This window comes from Aethalodelphis obliquidens, unplaced genomic scaffold (assembly GCF_003676395.1).
Source record: "Aethalodelphis obliquidens isolate GAN/ISIS:26980383/991018 unplaced genomic scaffold, ASM367639v1 scaffold4, whole genome shotgun sequence".
Lineage (NCBI taxonomy): Eukaryota > Metazoa > Chordata > Mammalia > Artiodactyla > Delphinidae > Aethalodelphis > Aethalodelphis obliquidens.
Genome location: NW_020837948.1, coordinates 59,367,206 through 59,378,436, shown reverse-complemented (window position 1 = coordinate 59,378,436; position 11,231 = coordinate 59,367,206). Strand labels below are relative to the sequence as shown.

General features: G+C 44.0%; 1 non-coding gene across 1 annotated transcript; it reads left to right on the top strand.

Annotated features, from left to right (window-relative positions):
* The first annotated feature begins 6,607 nt into the window (after nt 1-6,607).
* TRNASTOP-UCA (transfer RNA opal suppressor (anticodon UCA)) lies at nt 6,608-6,680 on the top strand. Its single transcript has one exon. It is a non-coding gene; the product is annotated as a tRNA-Sec (tRNA).
* The last annotated feature ends 4,551 nt before the right edge of the window (nt 6,681-11,231 follow it).

Here is an 11,231-nt window from a genome sequence, read left to right as displayed (position 1 = left end):
GGTTACTTTGAGATGCAGTGTGTTGACATGGGAACTGATGTACTGTGATGTTATAGTGAAAGCTAATTACTATCAATTTTGGTTAAAGATGAACCTTATAGAGAAATGAGATGCATAGAATATTGATAGAATTTTGACACGTGATTGAGCGGAGAAATAAGTATCCATTAATTTGGACTGCAAACTCAATAATCACTTATCCTTGTTTTCATGAACGTACATTTTGCCAAAAAAGTCACGTGATAAGTGCAATAGAGACAAATATGCAGGTGAGAGGCCCCGGAAGCAACTTCCATCTCACAGCGTGAAGAGGAAGAACACATGAAGCGTATTTCAGCTCAGCAATCTGCATCCCCAGCTTTAGCTCTGTGCAATACTCTGGCTAGCTACCAAGAACTAGACTTAATTTTTACCCTTGAGTATAAATTAGTCCACCAACTGCAGGACTCCAGAGTTCAGCTCAGACTCAGCTTGCCTGAGCCCCACCATGAACTACAGCCAGGTCTCTCGAGCCCACCAGCTAATTAAGCTCACGTCCTAAAGGGAGAATTCCAAACGTGTAGTGGTCGTGAAACGGATATAAGTGAGATGCTACTGAGATGTTAGGTAAGAGGAAGGGTCTTATCTTCTCTAGAAGTCTCATATGGTTTATAATTTTGTTTAAGTATATATTTCTTGAGCACATGCGCGGTGTAACTCATGTCTAAAACACAGCAATTATATTAAGTCTTTATCTTTTATTGGAAAATGCTGTCAAAGGAAAGAATTGTGTTTATCTGTCTCAGCCAAAGAAAATGTTCAACCGCAAACTGTTTCAGAAGCGTTAGGCCGGTTTATGTGAAATATAATTAAATTAATGACTCATTTTTATTGAGAGGAAACGAAGACACCATGCTGCTATTGTTGCCTTTCTTGCATACTGGGAAATTCAAGAATAGAATTATAGTCGGAACAGAAAAAATTATATGGAGAAAACCTCAGTAACCAGCAAGACACCTTAAAAATCATCTGAAACATTGCTGTTAGGAAACAGTGTAGAAAAAAAGGGTCATCAACAAAATAAGGGTCAGGGATTTGGGGAAAACATCAACTACTTTGTATTGGTACAATCTCACACTAGCTATCATGTGAAACGTGATGATGGCTCTGTTCTTGTGACAGCTTCATAAGGAAATACCAACACATGACTGAATGTTAAAATTGATCAGGAAGACACCAGCGACGTGGGGTCAGCTGCACGGGAGGATTAAGTGGCAGCCTACAAAAGCTCAGTAAATGTCATCCAAACAAGAAGTCTAAATGGGGAAAGGACCCAGTGAGCCTTTCTGCAGAGAGCAGAAAAAGGGGAACTTGTACAGGGAAGGGAAAGGTTCAATACAGCTTAAGTCTGATAAATTAGAGGAGACTGAAACCAGTAAATTTCAGCCGTGTGACAGGGACAGTGGGGTGAACAGTAGCTTGCCTGTGAAACCTCACCTGGGGGTGATCTGATGAAAGCAAATGACACTACAAAATATTTAAGGAATCGATGCACAAAGAAAATTGAAAATGCATGGGTATACCTAGGTCAGAAGAGAGAAGGCTGATAAGTGGAGTTTTTGCAGCTCCATAGGTACTCCCCCCAGTATTGTCTATAGATTAAACTCATAGATGTACCCTCAGGGGTATTATCTTTCAAATGTGTGCACATGGAAGCATGAGGAGATCAGGAACTGGGAGGATTGTACCCTATTTACAAGCTATCAAGCTAGCCAGCTGATTTCATGGAAGCTGGCAGAGGACACGGAGAATCCTGGATCAGACATAGGACATTTTATTACTTACAGCAATAGCTAGAGCTAGAATATCGTCATTTTCTTGTGTCAGTTCCCTGAGCCCCAAGTCCCATGGGGGTGACAGGCCAAGGGCCAGGCTACACCTGCACACGCAGTGGGTTGTCTTGTAGGAAAAGGATCTTGAGCTTAGGAAATCTGGATCACTGGAGCGGGCTACAAACAAATCTTCCTCTTGCTCCAAAGGGAGGCATTATTTCTATCTTCCAAGACTGATCTCTATACCAATATTGTGTTTGTGAGATGCATCCACACTGTTGCATGTAGTTTGGGATTATTTATTCTCATTGCTGTATAGTATTCCATTTGTAAACATTCCACAGCTTATTTCTATCCATTCTACTGTTGATGGCCATTTGGATAATCTGCAGTTTGGGGTTATTATGAATAGTGTTGCTATGAACATGATAGTATGTCTTCTAATAAACAAACAAATGGATTTCTGTTGGGTACATCCTTACGGGTAGCATTGAGTGGGTCATACATATGCTTTTACTTAACTTTAATAGATGTTGCCAAATATTTTTCCAAAGTGGTTGCAAGCGTTTACACTCCTCAGAAGTATATGAGAGTTCTGGTGGCTCCACAGCCTTGCCAACACTTGATATTTTCCATCTTTTTTTATTTTCCTGCGGCATGCGGGCCTCCCACTGCTGTGGCCGCCCCCGCCACGGAGCACAGGCCCCAGACGCGCAAGCCCAGCGACCACGGCTCACGGGCCCAGCCGCTCCGCGGCATGTGGGATCTTCCCGGACCGGGGCACGAATCCACGCGCCCCGCAACGGGCAGGCAGACTCCCAGCCACTGCGCCACCAGGGAAGCCCTCCATCTTTTTTTATATTAGCTCTCCTAGGGGCTATACATGAGTGTTAAGCTCAGTGTGCTTTAAACATGAAGCAATTTTATTTTTCTAGCTCGTGCTTTCAAACATGCTGTCAAACCCTACTTTCCCATCACTTAATGGTATCTTGAGAAAAATCTCATAACTTTTAGGTCCTTCTCGGTTATTAAAATGTAGTTTGGTTCAGTGTGAAATTTCAGTGTCTATCTGATTCAGAGCTCTTTCCCTTTGCCAGTCCAGACTTAGGCGCCTTGCGGCTTAAGAGGCTTGGAGTAGAGAGGAGTGTGGTCTTCTATTTACAGACTACCCTCTCCTTCCTTGAATAGATTCTGGTTCTGGTTTGGGGGCAGGGAAGAGGATAGAGTTTTATGAAATGTCTCCTTTTCGTTGTGGCTGCTTCTCTGGCTGTCACTGTTTAATGGGGAATATATCCAATGTCCCTAGTTCCTGGCACAGAGCTACAAAACCCCTTGGAATTTCCTGAGTGATAGGAATGTCTTTGTTATGCTAATGAGGCGACTCTGGTGGGTTCCTAGATTGCTTCAGGGTGGAGGCTGGTCCCCAGAAAGACCAAGAATGTGCTTAGGGAGTTAGAACTCTCAGCTGCCCTGACCTCTGGGGAGGCGAGAGGAGCTGGACATTGAGTTAAATCACAGGGCCAGTGATGTAATCAGTCATGTCTATGCAATGAAGCCCCAGTAGAAATTCTGGACGCCAATGCTCAGTGGAGCTTCCTGGTTGGTGAACACATTGATGTGCTGGTAGGGTGATGTGTCCTGATTCTGTGAGGAGAGGGCATACAAGTTCTGCGTTTCCTCCCAGACCTCGCACTATGTGTATCCTTTATAGTAAAACTATAGTCGTAAGTATAGTCCTTCCTTGAGTTCCGTGAGTCGTTCTAGTGAAGTACTGAACTGAGGGGGTTGTGGAAACGCCCAGTTTGCAGCCAGTTGGTCAAAATTATAGGTGGCTTGGGGACCCCATATGCAGCTGGTATCTGAAGTCAGGACAGTCTTGTTGGAGACCAAGGCCTTAAACCTGAGGTGTCTGATGCTGTGTCTGGTGGCTAGCATCATAACTGGATCGCAATACACGCCAGCTGAAGTGGAAACAGAACAACTGAGTCATCACCAATCCTCTCCATGGCCGGTGCCCAGAGGCGCGCTTGGTCGTGGAGCTGCACGTGCAGTTCAGCAGAAGCTTGTGGGGCCTCCTATCACGTGAAAGCTCTAGCTCCAGCTTGACCGCATCTAGCTCTAGCTCTAGCTCCTGCTCTCAACACAGCGGCCTGCCCAGCTACCTGTTGCTGCTAGAATACCTTGGGCAGCACACAGCCCTCTTAGGGGAGAAGCTGGCAACGCAGGTCAGGTCCAGGTCCTGAGGCAGGAGATAGATGGGCCCCAAGCTGAACAGTTTCTCTTCTGCGGACAGAAACTCCATAATAGTAGAAACTCCATAAAAGCAGGATGATGGAGGAGGCTGGGCCCTGCCCAGATAAGAGATAAAAAGACCACATATTCCTCATTTTCCAAGTCAAGGAGACCTTCCCGACTACACATGCACAGAAAGGCTCCTTGGACGTCAAAGAGGGAGGGGGCGCCACCCCACAGTAAGTGATGTTAACTACCCATAGGCCTCTTCACTAGAATCCATCTCGGCTAAGAGATGCACATGTGACACGGGAGGACCCTGAGATAAACCAAATACAGACTCAGAACCAGGCAAAGCAAGATGATTGGTCAAAGGAATCCCAGAAGAAATGCCCCATAAAAGTGATTCAAACTACCACGAGGGCACGACTCTCTCTCTCTGAGCCCGCCTATGTGTCTATCCACACGTACCGTACTCTTTTTCCTCCTAATAAACATTTTACTTGCTTCACTTGCTTCACTTCCATCTCTATGTGGAAATTCATTTCTACACAGCCGACAACCCAGGGCCTTGTCACTGGTCATTGGTCCCCGGTGGTCTGGTGGCTAAAATTCAGCCCTTTCACTGCCGCTGCTGGACCTCAGTCTCTGGCCGGGAACTGAAATCCTGCTTCAAGCTGCTGCAGGCCAAGGCCACCAGAGACCAATCCCTTCCTGTGTGTCCATAATACCCCCAGAAACTTCACATGTGGGAATGCAGAGAGCTCCACCAATGCCCCTTGCTTCTACTTTGCCATCACGCTCATGATGGCAAAGGGGCAGGGCATTCAACCCATTGGCTAAGCCCATGTCCAATCTGGGACATGAAATGCCAGTCACCCCTTCTTGTAGGTACTCCAAAATCTTTACAAATAATTCCTTTGGGGCTTCCCCATTCCCCACTTGGATAAGAAAGGGAAATAATGTCCCTGTCAAATACCCACCTGAAACAGGAGGGAAGGGGGCAGGGCACAACCTTTAAAAGAATGACATAAACATAGGACATGACAAAAGCTGGTTAGAACCAACTAGGTTGAGATGGCGGAAGATTCTACTTCCAGTAGACCTTGAGCCTCATTATACACTGATTGTAATATATCAGCCAAATGACACACCCACAGGTGACATGACAGTTGTGAGGCCGACCATAAAAGGCTAAAAAGTGGGCGGTGGCCCAATTCCTGGAAATCTCCACCCCTTCCCCAAAATAGCTGGAATACTCCTCCCACTCATTAGCCTATGAAATTACCCACTCCTGTAAAAACTGACAACCCCGTACCCTGTTGCCTCTCGCCTTCTGAGATGACCCACACTCTGTCTATGGAGTTTGTTTCTCTCTAAACAAATCCACTTCTTACCTATCACTTTGTCTCTCACTGAATTCTTTCTGCAACAAGACATCAAGAACCTGGGTTTTGTCCGGGTTCCAGTCCCAATCTGAGTTGCACGGTTTCACACCCCCACCCCCGCCAAATTTAGGTTTCCAGCAACTCTCTTCCTGATCTCTTTATATGGGCTGTGGAGGGATTCTTGTCTGGTGTTAGCAGGGCTCCATCTGCTTGCTGTGGGTAAAACCTGCAGGGAGTGGCCACCTATCTGAGATCTCTCACTAGAATGTAGGGGTTCTTAGAGTCTCTTGTTTTCAGCTTTGGGCCTCAGCCGTTCTTCCTGAACAGAGTTCTCTTATGAATTAACAAACAAATAAACAAAAACAGGTCAGATCAATCAACAAATATATTTTGAGCACCTATTTCATGCACTAGACTATGGAATGAAAATGGTAAAAGAATCGCATGGTTAGTTGTGAGAGACCTCAGTAGGGAGGGTAAATATCTGTAATAAGAGATGGGATTTGGAAACTGCAGATAGAGAGACCTGGTCCTCGCTGGGGACTAGATGTAGTTCTACGTTGGAAGTGTATCTGGTTTTCTTCCTCTGCTTTCTCATTGCAGCAGCACTAATTACAGGCAGGGGAAGGTGAACCCTGCATAACTAAACTGGATTATTTTTATTGTTTCCACAGGAACCACACCATGTGAGGAATGTTTGTCCAGGGACTATGCTGCGTTTGTATTCATTTTATTCAGTTGTCCACAAGAGTGATTGAATTTTATGTCCTATAACTTTAATACCATGAAATATGCTTAAGGTACATTGATTTTAAACAGGATATGAATTTCAAAACTCCTGAGCTTCCCACTTCGTCGGGTTCTGTCATGATTTTATTTAGTTGATCTCCACTCTTGATATCCCATTAAGCTTTTTTAAAATATAAAAGCCTGAAGGCCATTTGCAACCCCCTGCTGTTGGAATTGGGGCCTCAAGCTTTGCCTGGTGGCCATCCCCCTGCCGAGGAGTTGAATGCAGTGGTGCTTCTGTTCTATCACACTGCAGGTCCTGGCAGGGAACAGGACAGCAGGCAGTGGAAAATCCTGGTTGGATCTGGGACGCACCCTGTCCTCTCTGGCTGGAGTCAACAGCACCATCGCCTTCAAGGAGGCTGCACCTAACTCTTAATGTGCTGTGACCATGTGGCCTAATGGATAAGGTGTCTGACTTCAGATCAGAAGATTGAGGGTTCGAGTCCCTTCGTGGTTATGTTCATTTTGATTTAAAAGAAAAGAAAGTCATGGTTTAACCTGAGTTCATGTTCAGGTACCACCACTTAGCAGCTCTATGACCTTGGGAAGTTGCTTATCCTTTTCTGACCCTCCATTGTGTGATATGTACAACGGCAATAAAAATACTACCTCCCTAACAGGGCTGCTGGGCAGATTAGATGAGATAATGCACGTAAATCCCTGAGGGCAGTGCCTGACACGTAATAGTGCTTAATAAATATGACATGCTATTCCGAGTAAGGGGGTGGGGTGGGAGTGGAGAAAGAAAGTTCTTCGTAAATGTGTCCAGAGTCACTACAAATGTTCTAAGTACTAGAGCGTTTTTGTAGACCATGCTGTCTCCAAGACGGATATATAGCTTTTCATCAGGTGGGAGGACCTTCCTGGTGAAGAAGGAAGTTATCTCATCAGGGTTTGTGTTCCGAGCGGTGCCGGCTGATGTTGACTTGGCTCACTTACCAAGCCACACACCACGCTGCGGTTCTCATTGGCCTTCACACTAGCTTCTTAATCCTCGAGTTATTCCTCTATGGTTCAAGGGCATATTGGCTTTCCAGCAGAGGCACCGGGAGGTGAAATAATGTGCCCCAACCAGGCCGAAAGGGAGTGGCTGAGTCAGCTGTGTTTCTCCTGCGCCCACCACACTTAGAGACTTCATGTACACTGAAGATTTTTTTCTCTAGAACTGGTGTTTTCTTTTTTTTTTTAACTGTATAAAAATGAAAAACTTTAGTATGCTTTAAGACAGATTAAAACAAAACAAAACGAAAAATTATAGAGTAGCGTGGAAGAAAATAATCACTGCAGGTAATTGATTTCTGTCCATCCTGGTCAATGAGCTCCTATAAATTGCTAACATCTATCAGGCATTTCTCTCTGGGCCTGGCATTGTTCTAAGTGCTTTTTAATATTTTTTTAAAATAGATCTTTATTGGAGTATAATTGCTTCACAGTACTGTGTCAGTTTCTGTTGTACAACAAAGTGAATCAACCATATGCATACGTATATCCCCATATCACCTCCCTCCTGAGCCTCCCTCCCACCCTTCCTATGCTACCCCTCTAGGTCATCGCAACGCACAGAGCTGACCTCCCTGTGCTATGCTGCTGCTTCCCACTAGCTATCTATTTTACGTTTGGTAGTGTATATATGTCCATGCCACTCTCTCACTTTGTCCTAGCTTACCTTTCCCCCTCCGTGTCCTCAAGTCCATTCTCTACGTCTATGTCTTTATTTCTGCCCTGCCACTAGATTCATCAGTAACGTTTTTTTGTGTGTTTTTTTTAGATTCCATATATATGTGTTAGCATATGGTATTTGTTTTTCTCTTTCTGACTTACTTCACTCTGCATGACAGACTCTAGGTCCATACACGTCACTACAAATAACTCAATTTCTTTTCTTTTTATGGCTAATATTCCATTGTGTATATGTGCCACATCTTCTTTATCCATTCATCTGTCACTGGACATTTAGGTTGCTTCCACGTCCTGGCTATTGTAAATAGTGCTGCAATGAACATTGGGGTGCATGTGTCTTTTTGAGTTATGGTTTTCTCAGGGTATATTCCCAGTAGTGGGATTGCTGGGTCGTATGGTAGTTCTATTTTTAGTTTTTTAGGGAACCTCCATACTGTTCTCCATAGTGGTTGTATCAATTTACATTCCCACCAACGATGCACGAGGGTCCCCTTTTCACCACACCCTTTCCAGCATTTATTGTTTGTAGATGTTTTGATGATGGCCATTCTGAACAGTGTGAGGTGATACCTCATTGTAGTTTTGACTTGCATTTCTCTAATAATTAGTGATGTTGAGCAGCTTTTCATGTGCCTCTTGCCCATCTGTAGGTCTTCTTTGGTGAAATGTCTGTTTAGGTCTTCTGCCCATTTTTTTATTGGATTGTTTGTTTTTTGATATTGAGCTCCACAAGCTGTTTGTATACTTTGGATATTAATCCTCTGTCCGTTGTTTCATTTGTAAATATTTTCTCCCATTCTGAGGGTTGTCTTTTCCTCTTGTTTATGGTTTCCTTTGCTGCGCAAAAGCTTTTAAGTTTCATTAGGTCCCATTTGCTTATTTTTGTTTTTATTTCCATTACTCTAGGAGATGGGTCAAAAAAGATCTTGCTGTGGTTTATGTCAAAGAGTGTTTTTCCTATGTTTTCCTCTAAGAGTTTTATAGTGTCTGGTCTTACATTTAGGTCTTTAATCCATTTTGAGTTTATTTTTGTGTATGGTGTTAGGAAGTGTTCTAATTTCATTCTTTTATGTGTAGCTGTCCAGTTTCACCAGCACCATTTATTGAAGAGACTGTCTTTTCTCCATTGTATGTTCTTGCCTCCTTTGTCATAAATTAGGTAACCATATGTGCATGGGTTTATCTCTGGGCTTTCTATCCTGTACCACTGATCTATATTTCTGTTTTTGTGGGCTTCCCTGGTGGCGCAGTGGTTGAAAGTCCGCCTGCCGATGCAGGGGACACGGGTTCATGCCCCGGTCCGGGAAGATCCCACATGCCGCGGAGCAGCTGGGCCCGTGAGCCATGGCCACTGAGCCTGCGTGTCCGGAGCCTGTGCTCCGCAACGGGAGAGGCCACAACAGTGAGAGGCCCGTGTACCGCAAAAACAGTCTCTATTTTGAAGTCTATTTTATCTGATATGAGTGTTGCTACTCCAACTTTCTTTTGAATTCCATTTACATGGAATATCTTTTTCCATCCCTTCACTTTCATTCTGTATGTGTCCCTAGGTCTGAAGTGGATCTCTTGTAGACAGCCTATATATGGGTCTTGTTTTTGTATCCATTCAGCCAGTCTGTGTCTTTTGGTTGGAGCATTTAATCCATTTACATTCAAGGTTATTATCAATATGTATGTTCCTATTACCATTTTCTTAATTGTTTTCGGTTCATTTTTGTGGGTCTTTTTCTTCTCTTGTGTTTCCTGCCTCGAGAAGTTTCTTTAGCATTTGTTGTAAAGCTGGTTTGGTGGTGCTGAATTCTCTTAGAATTTGCTTGTCTGAAAAGCTTTTGACTTCTCTGTTGACTCCGAGTGAGATCCTTGCTGGGTAGAGTAATCTTGGTGATTGTAGGTTTTTCTCTTTCATCACTTTAAGTATGCCCTGCCACTCCCTTCTGGCCTGCAGAGTTTCTGCTGAAAAATCAGCTGATAACCTTATGGGGATTCCTTTGTATGTTATTTTTTGTTTTTCCCTTGCTGCTTTTAATATTTTTTCTTTGAATTTAATTTTTGTTAGTTTGATTAATATGTGTCTTGGTGTGTTTCTCCTAGGGTTTATCCTGTATGAGACTCTCTGTGCTTCCTGGACTTGGATGACTATTTCCTTTCTCATGTTAGGGAAGTTTTCCACTATAATCTCTTCAAATACTTTCTCAGACCCTTTCTTTTTCTTTTCTTCTTCTGGGACCCCTATAATTTGAATGTTGGTGCATGTAGTGTTGTCCCAGAGGGCTCTGAGATTGTCTTCAATTCTTTTCATTCTTTTTTTCTTTATTTTGCTCCTTGGCAGTTATTTCCACCATTTTGTCTTCCAGCTCACTTATTCGTTCTTCTGCTTCAGTTATTCTGTTACTGGTTCCTTCTAGTGTGTTTTTCATTTCAATTATTGTGTTGTTCATTTCTCTTTGTTTGTTCTTTAGTTTTTCTAGATCTTTGTTAAACATTTCTTGTAGTTTCTCAATCCATGCCTCCATTCTATTTCCAAGATTCTGGATCATCTTTACTGACATTACTCTGAATTCTTTTTCAGGTCGGTTGCCTATTTCCTCTTCACTTATTTGGTCTTGTAGGTTTTTACCTTGCTCCTTCATCTGTGACATATTTTTTTGCCATCTCATTTTTTTTTTTTTTTTTTTTTTTGCGGTACGCGGGCCTCTCACTGCTGTGGCCTCTCCCGATGCGGAGCACAGGCTCCGGACGCTCAGGCTCAGCGGCCACGGCTCACGGGCCCAGCCGCTCCGCGGCATGTGGGATCTTCCCGGACCGGGGCACGAACCCGTGTCCCCTGCATCGGCAGGCGGACTCTCAACCACTGCGCCACCAGGGAGGCCCCTCATTTTTTTTTTTGATGAGTGGGATTGTGTTCCTATCTTACTGGTTTTTTGGCCTGAGGCTTACAACACTGGAGTTTGTAGGCTGTTGAGTAGAGCTTGATCTTGGTGCCAAGATGAGCACCTCTGGGAGGCCTCACTCTGATGAATATTCCCTGCAGTCTGAGGTTCTCTGTTATTCCAGTGGTTTGGACTCGGAGCTCCCACCACAGGAGCTTCGGCCCAACCCCCAGCTCGTGAACCAAGATCCCACAAGCCAAGGAGAACAATAACAAAGTAAGAAATAAAATGAGACTAGGAAACTAGCAGATATGTTAGAAAGAATATAGAAATATAGCTGAAACAACAGCTGGAAGGTAAAACAGAACCACAATAGTAAAGAAGAGGAGGAGAAAAAAAAAAAGAAGGAAAAGCTGGAAAAGGCCTTGGCTGTGGAGGGCAGGGCCTAAGCAGGGGTG